The sequence below is a fragment of the Cynoglossus semilaevis genome, chromosome 9 (assembly GCF_000523025.1).
Source record: "Cynoglossus semilaevis isolate Cse_v1.0 chromosome 9, Cse_v1.0, whole genome shotgun sequence".
In the NCBI taxonomy this organism is placed as follows: Eukaryota; Metazoa; Chordata; class Actinopteri; order Pleuronectiformes; family Cynoglossidae; genus Cynoglossus; species Cynoglossus semilaevis.
In genome coordinates, this window is record NC_024315.1 from 15,425,915 (window position 1) to 15,437,187 (window position 11,273).

Genomic DNA, 11,273 nt, shown 5'->3' on the forward strand with positions numbered 1-11,273 from the left:
AAGAAAGGGAGAGAGAGAGAGAGAGAGAGAGACGGCAGCATCCCCAGACTTTCTGCAACACCCCCTGCATCTAAATCTTCCCTGTCTTTAGTGGCAAAGCAACATTTGCGATTCATCTACTTGATTAGACACACCCCCCCCCCCCCCCTTCACCCCACTCCTCCTCCCCGCCTCTCACCCCACCATCCCACCTCTCTTCCACCATCCAACACAACTACGACAATTTCCCTTCGACCTCTCGGTCTCGTTCAGAAACACACTCAGGAACACACCGGTTCATCAGTCAGTGGACAATATCCTGCATAGACCGTCCTTCATTCTCCCCTCTTCCCAACTCTGGCAGCTGTTGTTATCATTACAGGCTCTCGCTCTCTCCCTTTCTCTCTCACTCCTTCACCCTCCATCCCTCCCTCCCACTCTCCCTCTCTCTCTCTCCCTCTCTCTCTCCTCCTGGTATCTCTGGCGATTTGCCGCATGGAACTCGCCCAGGCAAGGCAGAGCATCAGCTGTCTGATCTGGACTCCTCTCCAGTTGCCGACCACTGCTCAACACTCACACGCAGCAGACACGCGCTCACCTTTACTGGGACTCAATGGGATTTAACGAAAATGTTCGCCTCACGACCTGAAAGACAATAGTGCGCCTATGCTGGAGCTTGACACATTCACAACGATAGGCTGTTTCTATTTGCCTTTCCTGTTTTCTTTTTTCCCTCTTTTGTTTCTGCACTCAGCGGACGAACCTGGGACCGGAGGTAGCTGCAGGGGGACTTTACTGGCATGGAGTCCTTATTTTGCCAAGCGACCCGCAGGGAGTCATAAAACAGAGAAACCAATCGCCTTGGTAGAATATTAATGACCCAGTCTTGACAGTAATCCAGGAGATGTTGCAGCAGAGTTTGAGAGCCTAGAGTGCATCCCAACTTTTTGGTCGCCGATTCAGAGCTCATGCTCTCAAACACGTTACAGACTTCTTCTGTCATGACTGATTTGCCCTATTTCACGACCTGTCATGGACAAGTCAACGTCTTTGGTTGTTGAGGAGCAATTTAAGGTAAGATGCACTCCGGCTGATGGTGCGCACTTGGTCACGCAGAGAGTTGTGTATCCTGCTGGATGGACGGATGGATTGATGGCGGGTTGGAGAGAAGGTTAGATGGATGGATGCACAGCCTTAACATGAGACCTGTTGTGATACTGAGGGTGAGTGATTGCTGGTTAGATCCGCAGCAATGTCTAAGACGTAAAGCCGGCTGGGTTGCCATTTAGACTAGTTGGCAAAGACGCAGTAACAGAGGGGCTGCCTCTGAAGCTGGAGTCCCCACATCAACATCTCCTTTAAATCCGCACTCTTTTTGTGTTGGTGAGGGAATAATGAGACGGAGCGCTTCACTGTCAGTATTTGGTGCGTGCGGCGAATTTCAATATGTTTTTCTCGGTTGTAGCAGAGAGCTGTTGTGAGTAGGACATCCACAGTGCTAAGAGTCCACGTAGAAAAATCCAAATAAAAGAAGGAAGTAGACCGTAAGATAGAAGAGAAAGACATCATCTATATCATCATCTCACTTTCTCTGTCTGTTTCTCTCACTTCCTTTACCTCCCTTCCTCCCAATCACACACTTCATTCTTATCCATCTTTTTTCTTTTTTTTATTGCAAGAGCAGATTAAATAAAACTGGATGAAGTCGTGTTTTAAAAACCACTGACAGCAGTTTAGATTGTGGGAATAATAACAATGTATAATTAGAAGTAAAATAATGTGATGGGAGCACATTTGTGAAACAGATAAAGCAGATCCAACAGGATCACAGGACAATGTGTGTTTCAGAAAACGAATGATGTACAGACAGGTAAACAGGTGACAGTGTTTCTTTTTACTGCTTAAAATAAATAGTGTTTTTTAACCAGCAAATCAATTTAGTTCGTTGTAAATTTACAGTAGTATTTTAGGAGACATTTATATGATAAAGTTGTCAAATTAAATCGTTTAACACTGTACTGATGCAGTGCAGCAAACAGATATTCGCCTGACTGAGTGATTTGGAGTTCAGTGATGGGGAAAAAAAAAACCCAAAACAACTTCCTGCCTCAAAGCGTCTTTTTCTTGATTGGCTTTTTTTTTTTTTTTTTTGTCACAGTTATGCAGTTCTACATATAACCACAACCCATCTTATCACCAAATAAGTTCACATTTTTGGTTTAAAATATTGGTGATTAAAAGTCATTGGAGTACATATGGCAGATTAGTACTACAAATACTACATGTTGTATTACATTATTAAATAATAATAGGATACACGTTGGTTACTATTAGCTTAGATGTCAGACATTTTGGTAACGTTATAACCTTGTGTGGTGGATGAATCACCTTTTTTTTTTTTTTTAGCTAAACCTCCTGGTGTCTAACTGTGTCGGAGTAGACAACAGGGTGGTTGATAATTCCAAAAATGTGTTGCATAGGAAGGATAGACGTGTTTTCATTTTGATCTGTGCTCCAGTGATATACAGCATAGCTTTATACACATTATTAATATTAGGATAAGCATGTTGACTGGATAGTCACCTTTAGCAGAGCCAAGTCAACTGTTATTTCACTAATAATTTATGATGATATTCCCTAATTGTAAGTATACGTATGTGTGTGTGTGTGTGTGTGTGCCCATGTGTGTGTGACATATAGGAACTCAATCTCAGGTTAGTCGTGAAGGTTAGATGAGAAGGGTAAAGAGTACATTTTTCATTTCGTTACTTCATGGCGTTGCTAAGTGTTTCCCTTGTTCATATTTCCTTTGACCAGAAAGATAAACCTTTTTGAAGGCTCAGTTCCAGGAAATGTTCTGACTGCTTTTACTGCTGAAGACAATTCTATCTGAGAACCCAAGTCGTTGAAATCACTTCTTGCATCGTTAAATTTTTTCCTGAAGTCACGGGAGATTTTTTTTTTCATAAATACACTGTATTTTCCACATTTACTTTTTTTTGTTGATTTGTTTTTATTTGTTTTAGCAAAGCAGCATGTTTTCCATGTTCTACTTCTTTCTTCTGATGCTCACTTGTTAGCCATGTACAAAGTGCTAACTGGTATACAAAATTTGTGTAAAATTCTTTGTAATCTCTATGTATATACTTTTTTTTTCTTTGCACACATTTACTACAATTTAGAACAATGTACACACACACACACATAAACTGGGAAAGAGACATACAGAGAGTGGGAGAGAGCGAGAGTGAAAGGCTAACCTTCACTGGATTGGATTGCCGCGTGCACTTATGCCTCAAATTCAAAGAGCAATCGCAGGAAATGAACAACAAACATGGGGATATTGAGGAGAAACTGCATTATATCAAATACACAAGTAATGTGTGTGAGTATGAGTATGTGTGTACCGCTGTCCGCGTGTATGTGCGCTGTGTGTTTGTGCATTAAATCAGTGCAGGTTTCAATATCAGTGGAGCAGTTTAAGTGCTATTGATCTTTAGTAATAGCTGTGCCATAAATTACATGCTGTATAAAGGCAGTTGTATTGAATGTGACCCCTGGATCAGAAGCATTCAATTTGTTACAGCTGAAGGTATTAGAAAACCAATGACGAGTTAAGTTCTGCTCGGTTTAAAATGTATCTTCATTTTATCATAACAATTTCTTTTAATTTTATTCCAACAGGCACCATTAAAAAAGAGACAAAATTAACTCACACAAACACTAATTTGGAAATCTAAAACCTGTCATTTTGTTTCAAACAGAATGACAGACATTATTAATTGTTGAGCACATTTCTAGATAAATATGGCTCATGGCTCCTGCACCAATCGTTGATTTATTTTATTGTGGAATACATTTTGCTCCAGTCCTGTTTATCGAGTCTGCTAGTGTGACAGCAGCGCATTAGAAAAAAGTGGGCACCTGACGTTGACTAAAGAATTTAACATTCCTTTTAAAGCACTTCCAAACATTTAGATGTGTACTTACCTCACTTGTAAACTGCAGTCCAAGTGCTCAGATGCATTAAGATTGCTGAGGGTGACATAACATTTACAACGGCGCCTCCTCTGGGTGACAACTGTCTCACCGATGTGTAGTGTATTGTAGCAGTCTTTTCACAGCTTTGCAGCAGACCCCCTCTCCCCCCGTGCCTCAACACTATTTAAAATATGTGAAAAAGTGCGAGACTAAACATCATGGAACTAAACTCCCTCCTAAGGGCGGCACAAATTATTTCTCGTTATCCGGCCAAATTAGATAAGAACTTTTTTGTTTGTCGATTTTGTTTAGTCTTTCACTGGCGCAGTTGCTACTTAAGTAAACTGCAGTTCTATGATGCAATTATCATTCCTTTCACGGGCACAATAATAAAACTATAGCTGATCGCAACAGGATGCAAACAAATAAACTGCGCTTCACAAGTGCTGAGTGTGCATTAAGGCTGCTGTGGGTCGGATCAGATGTCCACTTGTGTATTTAAAGGAGTAGCGCCGGCATACATCTGATATCGCCACTGTATCTGATATCTCCACTTTTTGCCAATATTAAGTGTCCTAGGTCAGTCGTTAACGCTGATCTCTTGATCAGCTGGATCAAGAGATCTGGAGAGGAAGATAAGAAAAAAAAGGCAAAGACAGTTGCATTAACACCTAGGTGGTTGCTGTAAGTTCATATGCTATTGGCCTCGCTGTGGCTAAGGATGGATGGCTGTCTGTGTCTGCTCATCTAATAGAAACTTTGCTGCATTGATTGGTTAATGTATTGCCTTCAATATATATTATCTGCACATAGCATTTAATATACTGGCGATCAATATATCATAATGTTTATATATGTTCACCTTATAATTTTACAATATCCTCAAACATTTTCCTTTTTTTTTGCTACAGTAACATTACACACATGTCACTGATGTTGACATTTATCATATCATTCATGAACAGCCTTTATCCTCATAACTGCTGCAAAGCAGCATGGACTTGGCTGGACAGTAGTGACATTCAAACACTTCTATGTACTACACGCACACATGTACTTCTACTGCAGTGCAAATACTATTACATGAGGAACTGGCCTTATTGTTTACTACACTGTGGACCTTAACTGTATCTCTGCACGGATGGTGTATAACAATCTTTCTGTCTTTTTTGTGTTAACAGCATCATATCATTTCATTACTTGCTGCTCTGGCCCAACCATTCCTCTGTTAGCTTCAGGGTGTGTGTGGAGGGTGCATACTGTATGGATATTTTTTCTCTGTGTACAGAAGTATACAAGGTACTTTTAAAAAATCGACCATCCATGTAATATTAGCTGCAGTTCCAGTGGTGTTCCAAAGATATTTGTGTATTATTGTTCAACCAACATTGATGTCCCTTCTGTTACATTTTGAGTTGGTGTCGAGAAGCAGGTGGTGCCCAAGTGCAGTACTTCAGAAAGTTTATTCATAGCTAAAAAAAAAAGGATTCAAGAATCAGACAGGAACAAACAGGAATACAAAGGAGTAAAACACTGAGCATAAACATGATGCATGAACAAGAACTAACCACAACATGTCATGGACATCGACAAGGACTGAGTGAGAGAGATAGGAATGTACTGTATATCCCAGGGCACCAGGTGACACCAGTGAGACTAATCAACAAGGGATCACAGGACACGGGTGAGTGTGATGACACTGAGTAACTCAACACAGGCAGGAGGTAAGAGAGACAGACCTCACACTTTCTCTGCAAAACAAAACAAAAACACAGACAATTTAGTTGATTTCACAGAGTCATCTGTTTTTCTGCAGCCAAATTAAACTTTAGCATTTGTGATGCTAATTGTAAAACCAGCACTGAGGGGGGTGGAGGCAGGGAGGGGTGGCCTACAAATGGTGAATTGCATTCAACAACATATTCACTCATACCAAAACATGATTTTTAATTAGTAGTACATGAATTCTTTATTAGTTTGTTACATTTAGCAGCTTTACTCAGCACTACTACTGCGATTCCTGTTGCTGTAAAAACAAACTAAGTACAACAACAATAAAACACACCAGAGGAGGTGTGTTTGTCTTGTCACGGGTCTTGTAAAATGTCAGTGTGTTGTGTCTTATTGCTTTGCGAAACCACTTAACCAAATCTGTCATTTTAGCCTGGTGTTTTTTTTTTTAAAAAGTGGTTTGAGCTGGCCTGTACTCTGAGCTGAGCAAGGCGTTTCTGTCCAGTGCGGCCATCTTAGCTACTTTAACCACAGTGAAGATTGTAAGGTGGTAACGGCAGAGAAATGATGAAAGGGTGACACATGGTAAACACAAAATAATGTTTTGCTGGTAGTACTTGATCCAGGCAAGAAATGTAAAAAGCTCTTTTGAATAGATCTGAAATGACAGTAAAAAAAGCTAAGATTTTCATGAAAATACACACAGTGCAAAATATCCGCTGTTGAAATCGACCATTCATTATTGCTCTGTTATATTTTTACACTTTCTTTTTGTAATATTTTAGTCTACAGTACAGTTGTGTGCTCAATCAGTCAGAAAATTAGATATTAATATAACTAATAAGTTCCATAAAAACAACTACCCCTGATATGTCAGGATGATTGACGGTTTCGTCCTAGTTTGAATGTAGTTCTATTTCTGATGACGACATGATCACTCTTTGACAGCAGGGGTGCCCAATTGGTAGATCGCGGTCTACCAGTAGATCACTGTTAGATCATGAGCAATGTAAGTAAAAATTAAATGTTTAAAAAAAAAAAAAAAAAAAAAGGTGTCATTCTATGTCTAGATTAAATCTACAGCACCAAATCAGCAACCATGTCATATTGAACCCCTTTGTGCCATACAGCCTCATGCTGGTAATCAAAGTACTTCAACCTATCAAGTAAACATACAGTATATTCAGTTTTTATATATAAATATATATTTATTATTATCAATGTCAGTAGGTCATTTTACCGTGATTATTTCAAACTTAGCTGCCAAGCCAAAAAATGTTCCATTTCTGTTACACTAGTCCTGTTTTAGGGTATATTTAGTACAAGAGGGATAAATGACCCCCCGGACTGACTACTAAACATTTGTTCCAGTGAGTTCATTGATTCGTCAACCCTCCCACAGGTAAATAAGTGAATTAGTTCAATGTAATTTGTATATATATATAGTATATATATATATAGACAGACAAGAACACCTAGCTCAGTCTGCTTTATTGCGGAGGCAAGGTGCACTATATATGTTCTGGCATCAGCCCTTTTACACTGTCTTCCCAGCAGCACAGTGCATTTATCTGTTCACTGTTTGTGCCTTCCTGTCCTTCAGTCCCCTGAGAAGTAAATCATTCCTCTCCTGCTGTGACAGCACGGTTCCAATGTCTGTCACTTGCCCAGGCCAGGCTGGGGCCACACACATCCAGAACGCAGGAACAAGCAATCAAATTCCACATACAGCCACATCCTCCTGCGCACACACAAAGGGATTCTCTCCCACTCAAGGGCAGAGCACTGACACCTCATCATGATCTAAATGAAGCAGGAGTGGTGGAGAGAGTAGGAAGAAAGGAAAAGAAATACAGATACACAGAGACTTTATAAAAAAACCCACACACACAATGTCTGTGGCGTATAAAATATAACGGTTTAATTCTTTCCACCGATTATGCTGTGGATCTGCATCAACATCTGTTTTAGTCCATGCTTAGGTTTAGTTAATTAGAATATCATTTTCCGCCTGCTGTAATGATTTCTGCTTTGTTAATGCAGAAATGTGGGATTGATTTTATTAAAGAGATCTAAAATAGAGCTACATTAAGAGAAGGGCTGTAATAAAGCACGCCTGCATCGTGTGTGTATTTGAGGCAGCCAACTAAACGGTAGTCAGTCGATTACGTTCTCGCTAAGGTCTCAATTTCACATCACCCTGTGCTCTTTACATCACACATCTTCTTTATTTCACTGGGATTACACTCACACCCCCTCTACTTCTTCACACCTTTAAATTAGATTTCTTTGTTGTTGCTTTATCACCAATCTTTATCTGGAAAAAAAAAAACCTGTTCTGCATATGCGTTTGTCAATATCAATAACAACAAACGTGCCTGATGTGCACCAGCTGTTTGGAAAGCTAATATTTTGATGCTTCACCGCCGTTTGCATGAATAAGTCATGCACTCAGATAACCTTTAATTATAAAGTGAGGAGATTCAGTTGTAAATAAATTAGAACTGGTCGTTCAATCTGTTCATGTTCACAAAAAAGCAACGACAGAAACAGTTGAAGAAGAGAGGATGAACGAGAGAGGCACAATGAAATTTAGGTTTGAGAAAGTATAAATAAAAACAGCTGTTATTGATAAATGGAGATAATGGGAAAAGATGCTTCTCCTATGTCGTCGAGGCCACAGTGACCGAGAAGTGATAACGGCTAGTTCCCTTCTAAGCGTAAGTATTTCACAAAACTGCAAAGTTGTCGTTTGACATAAAATAGAGAGGGATTTGTAAAATCAGTAGTTGGCCACATGCCAAATTGAAGCTAATGCTATCAGGCAAATCGACTGCGACAGTGCAAACTGACAGCTAACATCGGCGTGGCTCTTGTAACAAGTCTGATGCCCCTTTTAATACTGTGGGAAAATGCAATCTGCTTTAACATATGGCGTTTGGATAATGATCTATTCCATCACTGCCCTTTCCATTTCAGCTGGTGTTTCTTTCAGCACGTGCTGTTTTCACTGTGATCAGACTGAGTGCAAGTGCAATGTTCAGATGAGCCACTGGTAGCTTTGAAATAAAAAAAAAACAAAAAAAAAAAAACAAGGTTCTGGTCAAAGATCCAACCTCTTGGGCCTGGAGTTGACATGTCATAATTTCATGCTTTTATAGTAAAAGTCAAATTGGATGAACACGGTCAATCTTTTGTCAGGGAGGATAAGGGAGGAACACGGTCAATCTTTTGTCAGGGAGGGTAAGAGTGGAGTGAAGACTGGGAACAGATTACCAGTTCTTTAATGGCAGCCCATCATCACAGTGGGGCTTAGACCAACAGGACATGTAGTGACTCTTCAAAATGAGAACACAGTGTACTGAGTGAGTGCGTTTGTAGCTGAGTTCTATTGTCTGGTGTGTGTGTGCCTCTGTACAGTACGTGTGTGCATGTGCGCATGCCTGTTTTTCCTAAAGAAATGAAAGTCCATCCTCTTATCTCCATCCATTATGTTTTCCTTTTCATGCATATATTTTGCTGCATCAACAACAACATTTGAGTTACACAATAATATGACAATTGTGTTGTATAAAACTGGCTCCCGGACTCCTACGTTGATAAAACCTATTAACACACGAAAAAGGTAATTCCTGCGTTGACCTCTGTTGACCCTCGTCTGGCCTCTCCTGCAGGGGTGCTTGGCTTTTATGGAATAGTGTGGGAGTTAGAAATCCATTCAGATATCAACAAAGTTTGACGTGAAAGAGTTGTAAGCTTACACACATCCTGAGCCATGTTTGCTTTGACATGGGCTTTATATTGTACTCAAACATTACTCTGAAGAGTGTGTGACACTTTCATCAGTTAACTGAACTGAAGTTGATGGGCATCAGAACGTTGATGTTGGTACTTTAGGTCTGACACATTTCTCTGTTGTTAGGGGTGACTCGATACAACGTTTTCATGTTCAGTATCAGTACTGCAACGCTGAGAATATGCCGATACCGATATCAATCCGATACCTTCTTTTCTCCTCCAACATGCTGTGTTCAGGGCGTGTTGTGCATGGTTAAGTTGAGCATTTGGTCTAAAGGGGCTATGGTTGTTTTTTTCTTTTGATGTTTGTTCCTGACATTTTGACCTAAGTGTCAGATCGATCCCTATCTGTTACTATGTGAGACTGATTATACTTTTTTAGAAAATCTCCAAGAATGTGCATGCATTCTATTTGGTTTTTTATTTCTATTGCTATGGTTTTCAAATGTTCTGTACTAAAACCTTGATTTCACAGTATTCTCGAATCAGATTCAATGTCAAAGACCACTGAAACTTTTTTTTTTTTTAAATCATACAGTGCTAATGTTGTGAGCAGAGCTGGACCGATCATGATAGAGAAGAAGGCACACATGTATATACATCTGCCAGGCTCACAGACTGATGGCACCCTTGCAGATTTGCAATATGTTCCTAAGCTCATATTTCTTCCCTGTTTGTCATGTGGTTCATCATAAAGACACAAGTGTGGGATGGAGCTAATTACATTTCATGCATGAGCCAAATGTCTGTTACTACGCCCATGCAGTGGTATCCTCATTACATTTAATTCAAAATGTGAATTATGAGGAACATTTTCTACCACACTGGACGGATACAAAGCAGATGGCGTGACAAATACGTCCTCTGCTCAGAACAAAGATGTACATTTGACAGTCCGACCTATAAACGGTGTATTAGAAGATATATGGCAATATAGTTCAAAGACTGAAGACAAGGAAGTAGACTTTCTTTATCTCTTTCTTCTGTGCGTTTTACTTTTACATAATTCCTCTGCTGGACTTAGGCTGCTGTGAATTACTTGAGACTTTCTGAAGCATTTGAAGGAAAAGGAAGGGTTCCGGTCCCTTAGTCAGAGGTAGACTAACATGTAGGTTACTTAGAAGCCTGTGATACTCCAGCCAGTCTATAGTTGCTACAAAGCCTTAACAAAGTACAGAAAAAAAGAAAATTGTATTTTCTGAAAGAAACTTCTAAAATCAACAAACAAGAAAATGTTAGTCTCTTCATATTTTAATATTTTTCAAGGTCAAAACAATTGGTTTGCTTAAATTTGCTGTTGTGTAACCAAACACAGACACACACACATACTATGGTCCTTATAAAGGACAGACTAGCTCAGTAAGGAGAAAAAAGACCTTGACTTCACTGTGGAAGAGCTGCCATTAAACAGTCGTTTGTCGAACTACTGTTTTCAAAATTGCTCTGGAAATGTCTGGGGACAGATATGTCCTGCAGGAGTGCTTTAGGACAGAAGGGGACGGGGTCAGATATCATCACCTGGTCTGAGGTAACACCAAATTCTGGTTTTTACAATTGCAATTGATGTTTACAGTTGTAAAAAAGGAAAAAAAGAAAATAATAATAATCAGATGTCTATTTTATCTTTTAAGTAAAGAAGTTAAATAATAATAAAAAAAGAATTGGCTAAGACTACTATAAGTTGGTGAACGTTTTCTGCTCAGGGCGACAGCGGCTCATACTGCTGATAGTGCTGCACCTTTCAGTCCGTTAGCATGGCAAGTCGGCATTGCTGCTTGAGTAAC

The 11,273-nt window shown here is 39.7% G+C and overlaps 1 long non-coding RNA gene across 1 annotated transcript in view; it reads left to right on the forward strand.

Moving 5' to 3' along the window:
- The first annotated feature begins 236 nt into the window (after positions 1-236).
- LOC107989026 (uncharacterized) overlaps positions 237-11,273 on the forward strand; it is a 96,180-nt gene continuing 85,143 nt past the window's right edge. Inside the window, exon 1 of the long non-coding RNA XR_001760522.2 lies at positions 237-1,053. This is a non-coding gene — a long non-coding RNA (uncharacterized LOC107989026). The remainder of the gene's footprint in view (positions 1,054-11,273) is intronic.